We start from the raw sequence: 23,129 nt of genomic DNA, 5'->3' as shown, positions 1-23,129 counted from the left end.
TTTTTCATTTTTAGAATCTCAGATTCATACATCCTTTTATACACAATTGAACTATTTCTTTTTTCACATTTTTAATTAAGTTCTAATATTAAAAAAATTAAAACTTCGATTTAAAAGGGAGTAGAGTGAGGTGTTTATTTTTTGGTAAAATGCATGTCCAACAATGTTTTCTTGGTGCCTACATGTCAACAAAATTTGAACATTCAATTCGGGGTAGTATCTACCTATTTCTAAATTGCAATTTGCTTACCCTAAATTAGTATAGATTTTCTATTGATTTAGTGAATTTTTTTATAAAATTAATTATACCCTCTCAAATATACAAGTATTTATGATATTTTCATATGATAATTCTATATACTTTTATATCTTCACCATTTGTATAAAGAAAATAACTCCATTAAAAATTCACAATCTCAAATAGTGATCATTGGTTTAATTTGAAGCATATTGGAAAACTTTGAAAAATATGTGGGCAAAGATTTGAATGTTGTGTGGCCATTAACTAATAACTTTCTTGCAGATTCTCCCATAAAGCTTTGTATCCCTCTTCTCTCCTGCTTGGCCTCCCGCCCCGTTGCATTCAACCACTTTACCTAGTCCTTCTCTCGTATACACGTTCATTTCAACCTAGCTAGCTTTGCCTGCAAAGACAAAATAATAATAAAAATGGCTCAATATCTATTACCATTGAGGTTCTCGAGTACAGTGTCCCTAATTTTTTTTTTAAAATTTGATTAAATATAATAAAAATAAAAACTTTTTAAATTTTTTTAAATAATTGAGAGATTTTTTTGGAATATTTTGACTTCTTTAAAATCTATAGACAAATTACAATAATAACTATTTTTGACAAGAATTAATTGCAAACAGTACATTTTTTCAAACATGGATAAAAAAATATTAAAGCTTGTTTTTTTTTTTTATTTTTGCATATAGAATCTAATTAACATATTCTACTAACTTCTTAATTTTGGTTTTCATTTTAGATTACATTCCATCCCTTTTTTTTTAAGGGAAAGAAAGAATTTTTATTAGCTTGATAAGTGGAAATCAGCTACATCATGTAATAGAAAAGAATTAATTTCTGGAGGAGGAACATCGAATAACATAAAGCCACCCTCTTGTGTTATCCCCATGTTCGCCATGCGATCTGCAACTATGTTTTCTTCACGAAAGACGTGTCTAATTTTTACAACCCACTGTTTCATAAGCAATCTCTTAATCACCTGGATTAAATCATAATTATGGCTGATGACTGTCGATGTTGGATTTATAACTTTCACAGCTGTGCTATTGTCAATTTGCAACTCAATCCTTCTATGTCCAGTTTCCCAAGCCACTGTTAGACCCTTTAAAATACTCCATAGCTCAGCCCTATAGGCTGAGCATAATTCCAACTGAAGAGAGAAACTTGTGAACAATTACCATGGGCGTCTCTTAACACCCCTCTTACAGCTGCTTTGTTGAGAGATGGCCGTGAAGCACCATCAACATTCAAAGCAACGAAATTTGTCGCAGGGGGTTGCCAACCTTTCATACAATTTGTCGAGCCAAGTGGTAGTTCTCTACTGGCTAGAATGGCGGTTGTGTTAGCAGACATAACATCAAGTACTAAACCTCGAATTGTGCACAAACGGCTTTCTATGGTCTTTTGTATATGCTCAAACACAAATGAATTTCTCCATTTCCATATTAGCCAACATGCGCTTCCAAAAACCAGATTCCAAGGTGCATCATAAATTAATTTGCTACTGTTATTGAGGTTATTAAACAAGCAATCATTCAAGGAGTTAGTATTAAAGGTACCTTGATGATTCTGTGGGAGAAGTCTAAACCAGACAGCGGTTGCAATGGGACAATCTCTAGGGTAGTGCAAGATAGATTCTTCATCGACTTGGAATATTGGACATCTTGGATCAACGACAAAGTTTCTACGTACTCTTTCTTGATTTGTTACAATTTTTTTGTGAGAGCAAAGAAAAAGAAATGTCCTTACATGTTCTGGCCCACACTAGCTCCAAATTAGTTTTCATATCTTATTGACTAGACTTGTATTTGAAAGGGACATGCCTCGTAACACCTTGTAGGCAGATGACAAAGTAAATATGCCAGATGGAGTATGTGCCCAAAAAGGTCTATCTTGCTGCATATTGTTGGTCGGGTGAATCGTTTCAAGCAAGCGATTACATACTTCAATTGGGATTAAATTTACCACCTTATCCAAATCCAACTCTCCCTCGGCCGTGACATACTCTTTGACACTACTTTCATCAACAATTTCAATGCCAATAGATTTTGCTGCATCAACAAGTAGAATATCATCGAGCCACTGATCAGTCCAAAAGCGTGTTGAAATTCCGTTGCCCAATGCCCATTTGATGTTTAGTTTAAACTGTGGCCAGCTTTGGCTAATAGCAGTCCAAAAAGTGGAAGCACCAGGTTTATGAATATTATCTGGCAAGCATGAGCTTCCCATGCCATATTTGGAACGCAAGATTTTGGCCTGTAAAGCATCTGGATTCGTGACCAGTTTCCAGCATGCCTTCCATATGAAGGCTTGATTCATTAACTTTAATTTCTTATGCCTAGACCATCTTTTTCTTTTGTTCAACAAAGGTTGTTCGAATTTATCAAGTGAATCTTTCTGGCATTTATTGATCCACCCCATAGGAAGGCCTTACAATGAGCTTCAATTTTCTTACAAGTCTTAGATGGAATTACCACTATCTGCATGACGTAATATGGTGTAGACATTAACACTGACTTAACTAGCGTTAGTCTACCTGCAAAAGAGAGGGAGGCCATTTTCCACCGACTAAGCTTGCTTGTGATTTTCTCTTCCAAATAAGTAAAGAGGTTCACATTCTTTCGACTGTGTATAAGTGGGACGCCCAGATATTTGCCCATATTTTCTGTATGAGAGAAACCTAACTATTCACCAATATCCATAATGATAGGAGCTAGTACATTGCTGGAGCAATAGAAGGAAGATTTTTCAACATTGACTTTTTCTCCTGAACAGATGCAGAAGTCATCCAAGACTCCCTTAATAACCTCCATTTGCTGGATTGAGGCTTCTGTAAAGAGTACAAGGTCGTCAGCAAAGAATAAATGAAAGAGTGGTGGGCTATTTCTACTTAGCTTTACTAGTCGCCATAAGCCATTAGAAACTGCAGCATTAATTCCATGTGATAGACGTTCCATGCAAAGTACGAAGAGATATGGGGATAAAGGATCTCCTTGGCGGACTCCCCTAGATGGAGTAAATGCTTTAGAAATTTCCCCATTCCACAGATTGAGATGTACTGTTGACCCAACTCCGAACCAACAGATCTATTATTTGAGATGGAATATTAGCATCAACTAGAGTGTCATAAATGAACTCCCAACGTAGTCTATCATAAGCTTTTTCCAAGTCTATTTTGATCATCATCCATCCTACACGTCCCTACTTTCTCCTAAAGGAGTGAGTTACCTCTTGTGTTATGATGATGTTGTTAATAATTTACCTCCCAAGGATAAAACTGGATTGGTTCTTTGAGATGAGGGAGTTCATGAGAGGTTTAAGTCTATTAGTAACAACTTTCATCAACACTTTAAAAACCGCAAGAAAAAGACTGATAGGTCTAAATTGATTTATGAGCTCCGAATCCTTAATCTTGGGAATCAGGACTATTAGAGATTCACATAGTTCTGGACTAATTTCTGCTCCCTCAAAGACATCTTTCACAAACAGTACTATATCCTTGCCCACCAATTGCCATTAAGACTGAAAGGACAGGGCTAAAAAAACCATCTATACTTGGTGCTTTTAAAGGTTTCATTTCAAATAAAGCCTCTTTAAATCCATTCTTCTCCACTAATTTTGTAAGGTTGTTCAATGCTGAATCATCTAACCTAGGAAAAGCTCCTTTTATAGGAAAAAGAGGAAGGGTGTTGTTTTCTATAGAATACAAAACCTTGAAACAATTAATAGCTTGGTGCTGCAGAAGTTTTTGATCAACGCACCACTCTCCAGTAGGTAGTCGAAGTCTGCTTATCTTGAGCTTATTTCTCCTTTTGGTAGCCCTAATGTGAAAGTAGCTGGTATTTCTATCACCAAAATTAATCCAATTTGATTTGGCTTGCTGCATCCAAAATAGGTCTTCCTATTGTAGGATAGTTTCATATTCTAGTCTCAACTCTTCCTCCAATTAAATAAGGAAAGTGGATCGTTTGGTTTCAAGAGATTTTTCGATCTCACTCAAACGCACCAAAAGCCGCTTTTTATGAAAAAATATGTTTCCAAAAACTATTTTGTTCCACTCTTTGGCTTTAGTTGCAACCATAATCATTGCTCGTTGTACTCCTGATGAACCATCCCAATTCCTTTCAACAAAGCTCTTGAAGTCTCTGTGAGTTAACCAAGCAACTTGAAACCGAAAAGGATAATTTGAAATCAAGGAATGAATGTCATGAAGTTTGACTAATAGTGGCCTGTGGTCAGAGCTGATCCTTGGCAAATGGTGGATGGATGCTTATGGGAATTTGAGTCTCCATTCCCAATTACATAAGCCTCTATCCAGCCTTTCAAAGACTAACCTCCGTGTCCAGGTAAATTTAGGGCCCTTATAACCAAGGTCGAGCAGGCCAACCTTATTAAGAAAATGTTGACAAGACATACAAGGTTTGCTACCTCGTGGAGAACCCCCAGCTTTCTCATTGCTGTATAAGAAAGCATTGAAATCACTTGCAAGGAGCCAAGGTCCAGTCACTGTGTTTTCGAATGAACTCAACTCTTCCCATAGTTGGCATCTGATGTTGGGTGAGGGATTACCATATACTGCAGTGAAAAACCAAAATTCATTGGGTTTGTCTTCAATAGTCATATGAACACATTGGTTATGATTTTTAATAATATGCAGTTTCACATTTTCCTTCCACAAACACCATATTCCCCCTGAGAAACCCCACAAACTCGACACGGTGTGAGTAATCAAATCCTAACTGCTTAATAGTTCCATCAGCTGATATCCCACTTATGCGAGGCTCTAATAAAATTAGCATGTTTATTGCATAAGATTTCACCAAGTGCTTCACCACCCTGATGAATTTTTTTATCACTTGCCCCATGGCAATTCCAAGTGCATAATCTGACTATCATGATTAAAAGTGAATTAATAAGCATAAGAATATGAAAAACAAGTTTGTTATACTGACCTATTCTCACTATTTGGCATGGGCGCCGCATTCGTACCATCCATTGGTTCCTCAGAAACTAACACTAGGCTAGTGTTAACCTCAGGCTTCATGAGTTGAGTGGCCTCCTCTTCCAATAATGCTGCAACTTGACGGCTTAGCTCAAAAGAGCTGGATGTTTTCCTTCTCACCTTTTTTTTTAATGAGATATGACCAAGTTTTACAATAATTTTTCCCATCAAAGGGTTTTTCCTCTCGTCTCTGTAAATGCACACCACCCCGTCGTTCAGCTATTTGTATTGCTTGCCTTTGTTGTACTATACTACTCGGCTTCAATTGATTAGTTGGGATGCTAACCACTGAATTTCTTAAAGGGTCTAATGTTGTAGTTAACTGAATAACACTAGAAGGGTCCACTTCCATTGTACTATCAGGCTCTTGGTTGACTTTGTCATTTGTTTTGGCCTTTCCAATTGCATTCCCCCTGATGTTGGCAACCATACAGTCAATTGTAGTAGTCGCTTTATTGGTAGGAGAGTTTCCTTGGGTTGCGTTGTTGCTAGTATTAATCGGGGTTTTTTTACTAGCAATGACATTGGTAATTGGTTCCATTGACTACTCATCACTTAGCTTTTCCCCAGTATGTGAGCCATTTTGGTCCTCATTGGTTGGGTCGTGAGGTACATCATCCAAAATGCTAAATCTGGATCCCTTGTGTTCAACCCGGTTTATGGTGGTCGTCACCCTTTGGTTGCTTCGCGACTCATTTCTTCTCTGTTTTCTCTTAGAAGCGATCATCCAAGGTCCATAAATAGACTCCTCAGCCTCAATCCCCTGAGTGGATTTTTGGGAATACTCCTTTGAAGCCAGACTTACGGTTTGTTTAGTGCAAACCTCTTTAGTATGCCTGTACATTACACAGTTGAAGCAGATATGAGGTAATCCTTCATATTCTATCTACTGCAGTTTGTCATTTAGGTAAAAGCTCAATAGTAAAGTCTTTGAAAGGTCCAACTCAACAGCCACACGAGCAAATTTGCCTCGTTTACCAGCAGTGGTGTTGTAATCAATTTTGATCAATCTCCCGATTACAGAAACAACTTTTCAAAGGATAGTTTTGTGATACATGTGTAGTGGCATAACTAGGAAATGAACCCAAGCCACCATTGTTGAAATGTTATGCAAATCACTAGAATATGTTTGTGACCAAGGATGCATTGTTAAATAATGTCTTAAAACCACCCACGACCCATCTAATAATGCTCTTAGAAAGTAATCCCTTTTTTGGAAGCAAATCAGGTAGCTGTTCTCCTCTAGATCTACGATATTGTAGTTACCCTTGGGTTTCCACAGTAAACGGATCTTCTCACATAAGGTCTTGTAAGACAATAGCCATCCCAACAATCGCACTATGACAGATTGTCGCCACTTCTTTGCCAAAACTTCTTGTATTTGGTCAGAAACGGTAATGGAAAGGACGCCACCGACCAAACCAACTTGTACTTCGTCATCTGATTCAAAATCTGCATCCTCTTTTGCCAGGACCGTGTCATCTTCATCCATTGACTCATTCTCATCATCAAAGTTGGCTTCAAGATCTGTTTTCTCTCCTTCAGAGCTAAGTAAAATCTCTTTAAATGAAGGGTTACTATGAATAACCATCTGATCACCCAACAATGAAGCCTCATCATTCAGGGGACAAAATCTACCTTTTTTCCTTGATCTATCGTCAAGGATGGCAGGATTAGGGTTTTCTGCAAAAGCGCCGTTGGTGCAGACGCCATACTGCCATCGGTTCTTAAAAGTCAAATGTATTATATAGATTACATTCCATCCTTTTAAGAATTTCATCAAAAAGATTATAATCAAATCTTGTCATTAGTTCTATAATTAAATGGAATTTCAACTAAGTATTTCTAAAATCTTGCTTACATTTGGCATCATATCAATCAATTATTACACCAACTCATCAAGATCATACCATATATCTAATGAAATTCATTCTTTAATTTTTTTAGGAGATGAATCGCATAATTTAAACATTAAAATGAAAACATAATCACTTACAAAATTGAATATCAACGAAATTGAATACATTAGGTATAATGTAATTTTTAAATTTCACAAGTAAATTTATATAATTTATATTTTATAATTATAAATTTTCTTAATTTTCTTAATTATAACGTAATGAATAAGTCATAATATGTATAGACTTGGTTTTTTTACCTTTTTTCAGTTAAAAATTTTCATTTACAAGATTATTTTTTCCAATGCCTTGTTTATTAATATCGTGTTAATCATATAATTTCTTCATTTGGTGGCCATAGCTAAGGCCAATGGTTTTGCAACAACGTGATATCCCCCACCTCACCCCTTTAATTCCTTTGGTGCTCAAAAATCTACCACACAAAACCTTAAATAACGAGTAGCTAGGGCTAGGACAGAGCCTCGGTTAGAATCGACTATAATTGCAACCGCTGGTTCGGTTATTCGGTGGCAGTTGCTAAAATCAGTTGTGATCAACGATCTTAGGCCATTGCGGTTCGATTGCTAGGGGCACTCCTCCCCCCAACCGAACCAACCAAAAAACTAGAGGGAAGAATTTCAATAATAGGCTTCATTAATCCCTTACCCTTCTTTTTTTTCCCCTACTGGCTTTTCCCTAATTCTTCATTTATCCCCTTTGTATAAAATCTAAATCCCTAAAAATTAGAACAACCTCCCAATCCTCCCACCCCCGGCTCCCCCCTTATTTCTTCCTTCTTTCTTCTTCTACTTGATGCTCTCTATCGTCTCCTCCTACCGTCATGTCTATTGAGTAATGAGTACTTTCTTTGTTTTTTTTTTTCTCTGCCAGACTACCATTGTGATTATCACGTTCAAGGCTGCTTTCATGGGGCTTTTTGGGTTTTGGCTATAGTGTTTAATGGTTTGTCATTAAGCAAGTCATTACTCTACCTTATTTCCTGAATGCTTTAGTTTTTTTTTTTCGATTAGAACAAAAAATTCTACAAAATCCATTACTTGAAGTATTTGGTAGTTATACTTGTGCTACTTGGAGAACAAAGTGTGATATTGGAATTCACTTGTTGTATTTATGCTTTCATAGCTATCAAATGCAACTTGGTGTTTTGCAGGTTGTGTAACATGAAATATTAGGGGGAGTTTGGTATTTCTAAGCTAGGTGTTGTTGGACGTTTAAGCTTTTGTATAAAGCTATGGCGTTGACTGTCAATTTTGGTCATTAATAAAATGAATTAGCTTATCAATTTTGGTCATTAATAAAAAGCTATGACCATCACTTTTTAAATTGCATGTTTACATTTGTTTAATAGTACCAAGTCACTCATAACATTGTCTTCAACATTTTTTTGCTTGTTTTGTTTTGTTTATGCTTGGTACTATTATTCTTTTTCACTTTGGCATACCAAATTTACCTATATGATGATTAATTAATTATTTATTTAGTTTTTATAGATGTCAAATGAAATTGAAGAGGATATAAATTTGGCAACTAATGACTAAACATCTACACTTCACATTGATGCAAGTGCTACTAAAAGTAACGTAAGAAGTGAAGCGGTAAGCTCTAAACCGCAGAAGCAAAAGGAACCATCTAAGACGTCATCACTTGTGTGGGATTACTTCACAAAAATTGTTGATGACAAAGGTTAGATGTAGTCATTGTGATAAGGATTTATGTGCTGATACAAAAAAATGGAACATCTTCTCTAAATAATCATATTAAGGTTTGTCCGAAGTTAAAAATGCTTCGAGTTAGTGAGAAAAGTAATCAAATGGAATTAGTTTTTTCATCAGGAGGAGATGGGTTTTTGGGTAGTTAGAAGTTTGATCAAGATGCAATTAGGAGAAGTTTAGTTGAGATGATCATTATAGATGAGTTACCTTTTAGATTTGTGGAAGCTAAAGGGTATAGGAAACACATGAAAGAAGCATGTCTTAGATTTCGTATACCTTCACGATGGACCACTGCTAGGGATTGTTATAAGGTTTATGTTGATGAAAAAAATCGCATTAAAAAATTTTTGAGATCATGTCCGAGTAGAATATGTCTCATCACATACACATGGACTTCAGTAAAAATATTAATTATTTGTGTCTGGCTGCTCATTTTAATAATAAAGATTGAAAATTACAAAAAAGATTTTAAACTTTTGTCCCATTACTAGTCACAAAGATCAAGCTATTAGAAAGGCAATTGATGAATATTTGGTTGATTAGGGGATTCAAAAGATTTTTTCTATTACTATTGATAATTTTAGTTCTAATGATGCAATAATAAGACATGTAAAGAAAAAAATTAATTTTACTGAAATTAGTATTTTAAGAGGTAAATTTTAGGGTTTAGGGTTTAAGGATATTAAGGCATGCTTGGTTGGAGGGAATGGAATAGTCATTCCTCCTCTATTCTCATTTTTTAGATAAAGCTTCATTTGGTTTAATAAAATAGCTATTCTTCAGAATACCTATTCCAAGAGAAGCCTGAATAGTCATTACCAATGGGGGTCTAGGTAATGGCTATTCCAAATTGTTGTGAATAAGAAAAAAATTTGATTAGACAAATATGCCCTTTTACAATTTAAAAAATTACCTTTAAAAAAAATACTAATCTTATTTTTTCTCTCTCTTCTTACTCCTCTTTCTAAAGCACAGAAGACACAAAATTGTTTACTTCATTTTCAAAAAAAAGGAAATAAAAATATTTAAATATTATTTAACTATAATAAATATTATAAAGAATATTATTTAATATTATTATTTGAATATAATAAATGTAATAAAGAATATTATTTAGTATTATTTAAATTTAATGAAGAATAAATTTTGTCTTTTAATATTAAATATTATTTAATTATAATAAAAGATTTAATTATCTTCTAATACAAAATATTATTAAATTATAACAAAAATATATTTTTATTTTGATGAAAAATATTATTTAATTATAGTAAAAGTTATTTTGATTTTATTACTTAGAATATTTTTATTTTTTGATAAAATAAATTCTTTAATTTTAATAAAAAGTATTTTTATCTCATCATAGTATTTTTGTTTTTTAATTAAAAAATTTTTAAATTTTAATAAAATGTATTTTTATCATTTACCCATTATTCCTTAACTATTTTTAAAATTATTCATGTCAACCAAACAATGGAATAAGTAATAATAACAATTCCTATCCTATTCTATTCCTATAAACCAATCTACATAATGGTCCCCTATTCTATTCCCATTCTATTCATTCTAGTGAACCAAGCATGCTATCAATGAATCAATTACTTGTGTTAGAGTTGCAGTGTGATATATTAAACAATATTTTTCTAGATTAACCAAGTTTAAGGAGTGTGCTACTAGTGCAGGAGTTAATAGTAAATGTTTATTGTGTTTGGATGTGTGCACCAAATGGAATTCTACTTATTAGATATTAGATACAGTTGTCAAATTTGAAAAGGCTTTTGCATCATTTGAGTTTTGTGATAGTAGTTATAGAGGTGAACTAGTAAGGAATGGAGATGGGTGCCCGATGATAACAATTGGGTAACTATTAGAAGGATTTCTCTTTTCTTGAAAGAGTTTTATGTTATGACTGTGAATGTTTCAGGTACATCTTATGTCACTGTCAATTATTTTCTTGATTCTAATTATGATGTGTATGGCACTCTAATTGAATGGCAACAAAGTGATGATGTTGATTTGATGTCTATGGTAAAGCGAATGAAAGCTGAATTTGAAAAGTGTTGAGGGAATGTGGAAAAATGAACTTGGTGTTGTACATTGCATTGATTCTTGATCCGAGGGAAAAGCTTGCTTATGTTGAATTTAGTTTTGAAGATATGTATTCTCCTTAGCAAGCTTTGTTAATGTTTTCTTTGGTGAAAAGAACAATATATGAGTTTTTTCAATGTTATAAAAATATATTGCAACTTTAAATCTCATGTTGGTAAAAATGGTCAAGAGTCTCAAATGTCAATAACAATATAACAAGTCACAAGTGGTGAACGTAGGCATGGCAGTGCTATTATTTTCAGTGGCAAAGACCCAATAACTACTAAGAAAAGATTGGGTGCATTTAAGAGGCATCATTTAAACGATGGTTTAGAGGAGCAGATATCAGAATTGGATAAATATTTATCTGAGCCGATAAATGATGATGCTAGTGAGGATATTGACTTTGATATTCTCATGTGGTGAAAACTCAAGCAGTATAGGTTTCCTATACTTGCTACTATTGCTCATGATGTATTAGCGGTTGTTATATCAATAGTTGCTTCGGAATTCGCTTTTAGTACTAGTGGACGTGTGCTTGATGCATATAGGAGTTCTTTAACTCCTAAGGTTATGCAAGCACTTATTTGTGCTAAAGATTTGCTATATGGAAAAGCACATGGTGATCCGAAGCAGATTGAGGATGATTTGAATGAGATCGATAAATTTGATTTCGATAATTATTTCTTTGTTTCTTTAGTTTTTGTTTAATTTACCATAATATAGTATCATTTCGTTTTTTGAATTTATTTCTTTGTTTCTTTAGTTCTATGTTTAGAGATTTTATCATATTTGTTATTTCATTTTTTAGATTTGTCAAAGATTACATTGGAGCCCAAAATGTGAGACTGAAGCTGTCACGACCCGGAACCTCCCTCAAGCCCATGACAATCGTCGCGACGTCTCGATTGACACTCATTATCCGGAATGCCAACCGAAACCCCACAAGGCTTACATATCAGTTTCTTTCCTTTCTTGTAAGCAATCGTTGTTAAATATCGAGTTTTTAGAGAATATACACTATTTTAGATAAAAAACAATCAAAATAAAATTTTCGCCACACGGGTATTTTGGTCATTTTTTCTCAAAAATTTCCAAATTGGGTAAAACGTAATATACAAGTACAAAACACATAATTCATATTCAAAATGAGTTTAAAAGTCTAAAATCTTCATTTAAAACGAAATTACGGTTATTTGAATATAATAAGAAAATAAAAGAAATATTAAGGGAAATATTCTATTTTCTTATAAAACAATATTTATAGAGTTATACGTGAATAATTTTTATAGTGTAAAAGCTAAATAAATTTATACATGCTGAAATACAGTAAGCCAAAATATTTAATTTAATTTACAATAACAAGAGGGCCCCCGAATGAACAAAAGTAAAGAGGACTGTGAACCTACGGTTTGAAAAATGCAGATCCAATGGTAGTCCTCGATGAGATCAGCTATCTACAGTCTATACTGAACCTGAAATGGGTGGAAAGGAGTGTGGTGAGATTATAAAATCCCAATGAGTAAACAGACATTATCATAAATATCTAAAGGCGAGTAAAATGGAGGCAAGTTTAAATAACAAATTTCAACCCATTTCATAATGTTTCCAATTTATTTCTTAAACCATAAAATATTTGTAATTTACCAAAACAGTTGTTAAGGCTTATGTCTTTTATTAAAATAAGGCTCAAGCCAAAACTAATCCTCGGGGATACCTTGGCCTAGGCATCTAACCGAGTCCGCCAAGGGTGTCAAAATATTCACACGTGAAACACATTTTTATTTTTAAAACAAGTCGTTCCTTGGCGTTGGCCAAGTTACACATTCACGTGGGAGTTCGACGTGAAGTGAGCTCTAATACTACCCCGAGAGTTACCCTCCTCGCCTCTACAACCGGAGTAACTATATAACTGGGTTTACCGTGCCCCTCTAATAGGTAGTCCACGAAAACCCGTCACTGCAGTGACTAACCCACCAATTTTAATAAAATTTCGACAGTATAACGTGACTTTTATTTATTTATCCAGCCTGCATAGTAAAAACAACCTACATAAATTTCCCAATGCACTCACAAAATATAGTCACATATACTCATTTCTCATAAGTCATTCCTAGGAAAATATATATTTTTCAAGTCAATTTGCAGCCTCCAATTACTCAATTTCATAATCAATACAATATATTTTTATTTGTCACATTATTTCCTAAAACATCAAAAATCCCGTTTTAATCTCGTTCTCATTTCATAAAATACATAAAGGGCATTTAAAAATAAACTCTAGATAATTTACAATAATAATAAATTTACTCACCGTTTGTACAAACTAAAAGCTTTCTAAGCGCCACGATCACTACTCGTCGGGTACAACTTCTTTGCCTTTTCCGGAAGGCTCTCCTCTTAGACACATTGCAAAAATTTACACAATTCATCACATTAATGCTAAATCACTATATATTTGACTTAAATCCTATACTAATGCATGGTATGAAATGCAATAGCCAAAAATGGCTTAAACGCGGCATTAACCTATTTTTGACACTTTACCCGATAAATTGGTAACGCGCTCCATTTTAGCTCTAAATTGTCCCATTCTCTCTCCAACATTTCTAACCATTAATTATCAGCCAATATTCCTCTAAAATCACCAAAATCAGCTCACTCTCTTCCTTCGAAAATTTGGCCAAAAATGGGACATTAACTCGGTTAATTTTCTACTTTGTTTTTCTATCACATTTAACCATTTTTCATCATTTTCTCTTCATTTCTCTTAGAATAAAAATCAGATCATCATCATTGTACCTCATTGTAGATTCAGCCAAGGGTGGGTATTGTGAAAATTTAATGCTTTCTTGCTCAATTTAATTTCTAAACACATTTAACTAACTAAAACTATCAATTTAACTAAAAATCAAAACCTAAAAATTTCAATTTTTCTCCCCTAGAATTTCATCCAGCCCTTGATATCACTTTTTGATCTCTCTCCTCAAGCATGCTAAATGGAAATAAAGGCATAGGAAAGGTAGAAATCAAGCTAAAATCGAAAAATCTTACCGTTAGACGCCTAAACGGGCGAAAAACGCGAATTCCCCGTTGAATTTTCTTGTTTCTCTTTGGTTTTTCTTTTTTTCTTCCTTTCCTCTCTATTTTCTCTCTTGTTCTCCCTTATGGCTGGCCAGCACTTAAAATGGGGTTTAAATGGGCTGACTTTTCATTAAAATAATATTATTTCATTAAAAAATTTGCCACATGTCACTTTCCCATTGGCCCATTTTTAAAATTTCATCCATTTGTTTCCAAATTTTTACCATACACTTGTCCCACATATCCATAGCTTAGATAAAATTCTCAGACTTATCCAAAGTCTCGGTGGAGTAATTTTAAAATTTACACTATTACCCCCGTAAAAGTGAAATTACATTTTTGCCCAAAAAACTGAAAAATTGCCCATAGACATATTTTTCATCCCTTATACTAATACTCCAATTTGTCAAATTTGATCTAAATTCTCTCAAAATCTCAAATTTTATCCGCGAGTGGTAAAATTACAATTTTACCCCTACACTCTAGAAATCACCAGAATTAAACTTTTTCACTTCCTATCATTAAATTATACTCCAAATAGTTAATCTTGGTCAAAAATTTCACTCCATTATCAAATTATTATCATAAGTGGCAAAATGACGATTTTACCCCTAAACATTAAAATTTTCAATTTTACCCCTAATGAACCCTCGAACTCCGAACAATCATTTTTAGTCATTCCTGAACTGTAAAATATTAAATTTCATCCTACGATTCCTATTTGAACTAGTTCGAGGTTAAATCAACTCAAGTGTATTGTTAGGTACAATACCGAGTTTCGTCTTTTCTTATGTGCTTTCCTAACATAATAACATGCTACTCAGTGCATGTATGTCATGACATGTATTTATAGGGTCGGGTTTTACAGAAGCTGAGTCTGAGTCTGAGTAACGTGTTTTTTTTATTAGCTATTTCCATTTTTCAAGTAATATTATCATTAAGTGTTAAGCATATTTACATTTATAATTTATTTAGATTATCTTAACATAATTATTTATAGTAATTATTTTATTTTTTACATTTTTAGGAACATGTTGTGGAAAATTGCTGAATTGGAGTTGGAGATCCGAAATTCGTTAAATCTATGTTTTAAATTTAGTAATTTATATTGTGTAACTCCTAACTTTGATAGATTTGTAGTATGTACAATTTATTAATTTATATTGTACTTCTTGCATTTACATTAATTACATTGCATAAATTACTAAATTGCATTATGTACAATTTATGAAAACCTTTTTCCCTTATCTTTTTCATTTTATTTAATTTTTTGTTAGCCAAGTTAATATATAGTGTTTATTGCTTCTTTAAAAAAATAAATTATTGGTTTTGCATTCTTATAAATAATTAAAAAGTGTTTATTATTTTTTTATTAAAAAAATTATATAGTGGTTACTTATATAATTAAAAATAAATTATTTGGGTTGGACTAATTATTTAAACATGGTTACATGGGCTTGATTTTAATTAAAAATATGAGTTTCGCACAATTTTAAGTCCAAGCCCAACACAAAATTTTCAACTTTTATTAGTTTTGGGCCATTTAAGTCTAAGCCCACTTAAATTTCAACAGATCGAATTGAGGTCAGCTTCGTTGATCGATTTTTCATTGTAACTTATCGGCTTCGGTCAGTTGAAATTTTCCATCGGCTTCATCAGTTTTGGTTTCACTTGAAACCGAAACTGACCGATGCACTTCCTTAGCTGAGGCTATAAAACATTAAACTCTCATTTCTCCTTTCATCACACAATATTTCTTTAGAGTTATAGTATTTCTCATAACCCTAGTGTTATTTTTTTTATTATTACAAATTAATTTATCAATGATGTAGATTTGCAAATTTTGATTTGATTTGTTTTTATCAGACTGAATTATGTATTAGCTATTCATATTTAATAAAATCTTCATTTGATCAAGAAAAAAAATTACCGATGATCTTTCATCAAATAGTCTTAAAATTTAGTTTTAATTCTTGTAGAATACATATATATTAAAATTATTTGTTACCTTTCAGGCTTTGACTGCTGATCATGAAGAACTTAGCAAGGATCTTGTTCACCCTCATACTACTTAGGGGTGACTTAAAACCTTTAAAAACTTAAAACCTTAAATATTCAAATAAGGCATCTTTTATGGAAATTAGAAATAATTTATTTAGTTGGAAATCATTAAATACATATTATTTTAATTGAAAATAAGAGAAATAATTGAGAATTAATAACATTGTGTGAATTGAGAAGTGATAAAAAATAGAGACTTATTAGGAATATAATTAAGGAAAGTGAGAAAATATGTCATTCTATTAATTATCTTTACTTTTACATAATTAGGAAAGTGAGATAAATAGTTGAGAATTAATAAGATGCGAGAAGTGAGAAAAAATAGATATTTAATTGACAACTAATTTAAAAAATATTTTATTTAGAGTTGTCAACGGGTAGGATACTCGTTAATTTTGAGGTATCCGAACCTTAACTTTATAAAAAATTAAATAGCAGAACCCTATTAATTACCCAAATAATTTTAAAAATTACTACCCTAACATTAACCCTAATACATCCTCACTACCCTATTATTACCCTAACCCGTTTAAAAAGCCTATTAGATAAAAAAATATTCAAATATTCTTCATGGGTACCCAATTACCCGAACCCGAACCCATATTCATGTACAATAATATTTCTCCTATATATTTCATATAATTAACTACTTTTTTTTTAAAGTAGAAAGAGATTTTATTAATAATCAGGAAAAAGACTTCCCTTTTACAAAAGCCATGGCGGACAGCTATAGCAAAACAACAAGAATATTGGTAAGTATGCCCTTATCCCATAAAGGTATACTCTCCTAATACTCTTGTACAAAAGAAGATAACCTCTCATCACAACACTAAAAATCTTTGTTGAGCTTACAAAAAGAAGCAGCAAAAAAACTTGACTTTCCAACCAAACATTCAGAACAAAAAAGACAGAAACATGAGACAAATTAAAAAAAAAAATAGATGCCACGTTATACGGTCAACATAGCTTCCTCCACTCTTTCCAGATAAACAATCAGCAAAGTCAAAATCGAAATCCTCCATCATCAAGTTTCCAACAACAAATCTTTCTGGAAACTGAACTCTCAGAATTGCCTACATGGTAATGCAGTTATGAAGGGACACCAAGATCAACTAGGAATCCTAATCTTCCGTCATAAACAATAACCAAAAGACATCCCAAAACAAGAAGACAAAAAATCAACCCATCCAATAGAAGAAAACACACAGGATATCATCAGCTCAATTATCCAATGGGCCCTTGATAGAAGGATGGAGATTTCATCATCAGAAAAAATCAGAGTACTTCACCTTGACATACAATCTCACCAGGCAAAACGGCTAATAAATTCAGAAAATGAGACAGTCGCAGCCCCTTAAAGGCTAGGAGCAACTTACATCTGGTGATAGAATTCAATCAGGTCAACTTCTCTGTCCACTCCCTTCTTAGCCAGAAGATCAGCTTCCCGATTCCTTTCCCTCAGCATGTGTCTAATCTTCCAATCGACCACTCTTTTCTTTAAGACTTCAATGTGCAGCATCCATTTCCTCAGCCTTCAAGGGGTTTTGGAAGGATCGTTAATCCACCTAATGGCATTCTGTGAATCACTCTCAATAATAAGAGAGTGGTTATTTGCCCATATGGAATTGGAGAACAAAATGAAAGCTTCCCTGATGCCCAAGTATTCTGCCAGATTTGAATCTCCTCTGCCAATAGCTTTAGAAAATTTAATCAGGACCTCCCCTTTTTCATTCCTAAGTAAACCACCGATGCCCGCTTCACCCTAACATCCATTCGTTGCACCATCCGCATTGAATTTAACCACTCCCGCTCTAGGTTTCTCCCATACTATTAAAGGTCTTATGTCCCTATCTCTTTGCTGATTGAAACCCACTGTAGTGTCAAGCCCAGCTCTATAATATATTTTCCATATTGTATAGGTACTTGATAGAATGTCTGCATACTTGAATATCTCAGAAATAGTTAAAAGACGATATTGTACCTAATGGTACAATTAAGTTGAATTAAAACCTCAAACTAGTCCAAATAGAGATTTTAAGATGAAATTGAGAATTTTAAAACCCCAGAATAACTTAATATGGCGATTCAGAGTTCGAGGATTGATTTGGAGTTAAATTGGAATTTTTATGATGTAGGGGCAAAATGGTCATTTTGCCATCAAAGGGCAAAATTGGAAATTTACACCACCCAACACTTGTCATGCCTAAGGATTTCATCCATTAACATTTTATATTATGGATAATTCAGATATTTTATGTGGTGGAGAAAGAATGCTTAATTATTAAGTTGAAAAAATGGACCAATGGGATGGTGACAAGTGGCAAGTTTTCATTTTTTTATAATTTACATTAAAAAACCAGCACACACCTTTCTTATTCATTCTTCATGTTCGACCTCACCAAGGAAAAGAGGAAAGAAAGAAAGAACAAAACCCTAGTTAGAAAATTCAAGAGAAAATTGGTGGATTTCAAGGAATTAAGCAAGTAAAGGTAAAATTTCTTGATTTTAGCTTGTGATCTACCGTTCCTATGCATTTTTTTTTCATTTTTCATGATTGAGAATCAAGTTTGCATGAGGATACCTTTGCTGGCTGGACATGGGGGGAGGAGTTTTGATCTTGGATTTAGCTAGGTTTCATGTTATTCTAGTGTTTTTAGTTGGTTGGAATGTGTAGCATAAAAAGCAAACAAGAAAAATTAATGTTCTTACATCACCCTCATTGGCCGAATCTTCCTTATGGTATGTTGATGGTGGATTTGATTTTATTTCAAGTGATTTGGTTAGGAATTAATGATTTATGGTGTAAAAATCAAGTGTGAAAAACCATAGTGTTTATGCACCCATCATGGCCGAATTTTCCAAGAGAAAATGTTGAGGATGATTTTGCTATAATTCATGTTATCTAGCTTATATTTGATGATTTGGAGTATTGAAAGTGAAATGAATTTATTTGGAGTAAATTTGGATGTTGTGGTTAAATCAAAAGTGAAGAGTTTGAATTAGGTCGAAAACTGATCCATTCCGATCACCCTTGACAAAATGTGAATTCCATTTTAAGTGACTATCCAAACAACCTCATGCATTCATATAGAGAGCCTGAAATAGATTTATAATGATATGATACAATATATTGAATTATTTATCGTGTATTGTGTATAGGTGGTGAGTCCTCTAACAAGGGTAAAGACATTGTGCCAGAGGACCAAGAATAAGAGTATTTTGAACTCTCGATACAGTGGGTAACCTTATTATCGTCTTAATTATCTAAAGTAGTTTTTATTTGTTTTTTTGATTTTATAAAAAAATGAGTTTAAATGGTAAATCTTTATGTTTTATAAGTAAAATGTGATTAAACGAGATGATTTTATAAATTGTCTTGAAATTGAATGATGGCTTGGAAAATGGAGTAATTGGAGACTATTTGCTGTGTTATAAATCATGTTTTAAATTGAATGACTTATGATAATATGGGCATGAGTGGCTAGATTGGTAATTGTGCTAAACATATATGAACTGTTGTTTTGCCTTGACATGTTGTGTTGTAAAATAATTGCCACGTTATGTTGTTGGAATTTTATTGATTTGGTGAGATATTAATTAGCTTATTGCAGTGGGTGGGTTTCTGTGGACTAGCCTATTAGAGGGGCACGATAAACCCCGTTACATTTTATTTTACCTCGGTACAAAAGGCGCGAAGGGTAACTCTTGAGGTAAAGTTTAGAGTTCACTTTACGCCGAACCACCACGTGAGAGTGAATTCAGCCAACGCCATGGAACGACTGTACTTTTAAACGTAAAAATGTGTTTTGTGCGTATATGACTTTTTAAACAACCTTGGCAGTCTCGATTGGATGCCTCTGATCAAGGTATCCTGAGAATGAGTTTTGGCACGAGCCAAGTTTTTAAGATATTCATGAGCCTCGTTGTATATTTTGGATGAAATGTAACTGGTTTAGATGACTTGAAATGTGTTTTGATGTTATGAACCATCTTATGATGATCTATTTTAATCGTCTCCATTTACTCGGCATTAGATATTTTAGATGATGTTTGTTTACTCACTGAGTTTATAAAACCTCACCACCTTCCTTTCCACCCATTTCAGGCTCAAGATAGTCAGTAGATAGTTGATTTCATCGAGAGCTAGAGTTGGATTTACATCCTCAAAACTCGTAGGTTCACAGCCTTCGTTACTTTCGGTCATTCGGGGGTCCACACGTCATTGTAAATTAAAGTACATACTCTGGTTATTTGTGTTACTGTATGTACGAATTTATTTTGCTTTTACGCTATAAAAATTATTTACGGATAACTCTATAAAAATTGTTTTATAAGAAAATGGAATATTTTATTTCATATTTTTATTTTATTCTAATAGCTATCATTTCACTTTAAATGAATGTTTTAGGCATCTAAACTTATTTTTGGTTATGAAATATGTATCTTTCACTCATATACTACATTTTTATATGGTTTTGAAATTTTTAGGGAAAAATGACCAAAATACCCCTGTGAGACGAAAATTATTTTCTTTATTGTTTTGATTTGAAAATAGCTTATAATCTTTTAAAATATGATATTATCAACTGTTGCTTACAGGCGAGGTGAGAAAACTGATATAAAGCCTTGTAGGGTTTCGATTGACATTCCAAGTAACGAATGTCTATCGAAACATCGCGGCGGTTGTCACGGGCTTGAGGAGAGTACCGGGTTGTGACACTGCAGGGTATCTGTAAATATCAATGATAGAAGTAGTGGTATCATGCCATCTAACGTTAACCCACATAGCCACTCTGAGTTTAATGAGCTCCCAAATAAGCTCTTTGTCCCAAACTTTGTTGTTAAAAACCACCTCATTCTTACCAATCCATACGGTCCAAGTAATAGCAAACATCGTTGTTTTCCAGATTTTGTCATAGTTTGGTGCCATCTTAATGCTATTCCACATAACCATCAGCTCTTTGTACCTTGTTGGCATTACCCAAGCTAATCCCCACTCTTTACACCAATCATACCACAAACTTGTCACACTTTTACACCCCACAAATAAGTGATCCACAATTTCGATAAAGTCATTACACAGAGGGCAAAACGCATCAGCACTATTAATGATCCCCCTCTTCACTAATTCACGTTTGACTACAGCCTTTCCATGCAAAAATTGCTAGACCAGCACTTCCATTTTGTACGGTGCAATGCCCCCCATACCCATTTCCATTCCCTTTGAATAATCCCTCTCTAATCGCCATACTCTTGACAGAAAGATTTGATCGAGAATTTACCACTAGCTGTTTTCTTCCACACTAGCTCATCTTTCATATTTTCACATAGAAAGAACTCACTAATTGTATTAATAAAGGAGTTGTACTACTTCTGTTCCCAACAAAAGATATTCCTTCTGAGCTTCACTTTCCACTCCCAAATCCCATTTTCCCACTCTTTAAACTCCTTAACCGTACCACATTTGTTTTAGCCAAGGTGTAAATTCTTGGGAACATCTCTTTTAAGCAACCATTTTCGATCCACTCATCAATCCAAAAACGAATATTCTCTCCATCACCGAGAGCAAAGCCAAAATAAGGTTGTACTTGTATAAAAAAGGAGTTAGTGGGGGAGAGGGGTTTTGTGATGTTTTTCCACACTGATGATACTCTTTTTCTTATCAGCACTTGGGGCAATAGACACTTTGCATTCTCATCATTTTTTTCACTCACCACTCTTCTCCACAAACTCTCTCTTTCTTTTCCATACCTCAAGATCCATTTGCTTAACAAAGCCTTGTTTTTTGTTTGAAGGTCAATGTGCTAAGTCCCCCTTCATCTTTTGGTTTGCACACCTTATCCTACCATATATAATGAATCCTCTTTTTGTTTTCACTCCCACCCCAAAGGAATCTACATTGAAGTTTTTCAATTTCATTATTCACTCCTATAAGCATGGGAAAAATGGACATGTGATAAATGAGTAAGTTAGAGAGCACTGACCTCATCAGCGTGATCCTTCCTCCCATAGACAGCAGCTTTGATTGCTAACTAGTAAGTCTATTTTGAAATTTTTGAATAACCGACCTTCATACTTGCTTTGATCTATGATTGGCACCAAGAGGAAGCCTCAAATAAGAACTAGGCAGTGATTCATTTTTACATCCAATCAGGTTTGCCCACTCTTCCATGATATCAAGCTCCATATCAATCCCCATAAGGCTATTCTTAGCAAAGTTTTTCTTCAGTCCAGACATCGATTGGAAAATTCTAAGCACCTTTTTAACGTTCCTTATCTGGTCTAAGTTAAGATAGTAGAAAATCATGGTGTCATCTGCGAATTGAAGATGGGATACCGTGAGTCTGTTCTTACCAACAAGTATACCATTGTAAAAACCCTTTCTTTTAGCTTTTTTCATTAGACAGCTGAATCCTTCTGCCACCAAGTTGAAAAGGAAAGGGGACATCTGACACTCTTGACGAAGGCCTTGTTGCCAGCAAAAATTTTTTGAGGGTGATCCATTCACAAGCACAGACATTCGAGCAGTAGATATGCAGTCATGAATCCATCTTCGCCATTTTTCATGAAAGCCCATTTTAGACATTATGAAATCAAGGAAACCTCAATCAATGCAGTCATATGCCTTTTTGAAATCAACTTTCAGAATCAGCCCACTGGTTTTTTCTTTCTTGATCAGGTCAATAAGTTCGTTGGCAACGAGAACTGCATTCGTCAGTTGCCTCCCTTCCATAAAAGCAAACTGATTGTTTCCTACCATTCCATCTATCACCACTTTGATTTTATTAGCCAAGATTTTTGCCATAATTTTGTAGAGACTCCCAACAAGGTTGATGGGCCGATAATCTTTCATTTCCACAGGGTTTCTGACCTTAGGAATCAATGTGATAAAGGAATTGTTGATACCAGGTTCAAGCTTACCCATCGTGAAAAAATGATTGACAAACTCCATCACTTTCCCTTTGACAATCCTCCATTGTTTTTTGAAAAAATTCATATTATACCCATCCGGA

This window comes from Theobroma cacao, chromosome 5 (assembly GCF_053813885.1).
Source record: "Theobroma cacao isolate CCN51 chromosome 5, ASM5381388v1, whole genome shotgun sequence".
Classification (NCBI taxonomy): Eukaryota; Viridiplantae; Streptophyta; class Magnoliopsida; order Malvales; family Malvaceae; genus Theobroma; species Theobroma cacao.
The sequence above is the reverse complement of the archived record's forward strand: the minus strand, read 5'-3'. Positions refer to the sequence as shown.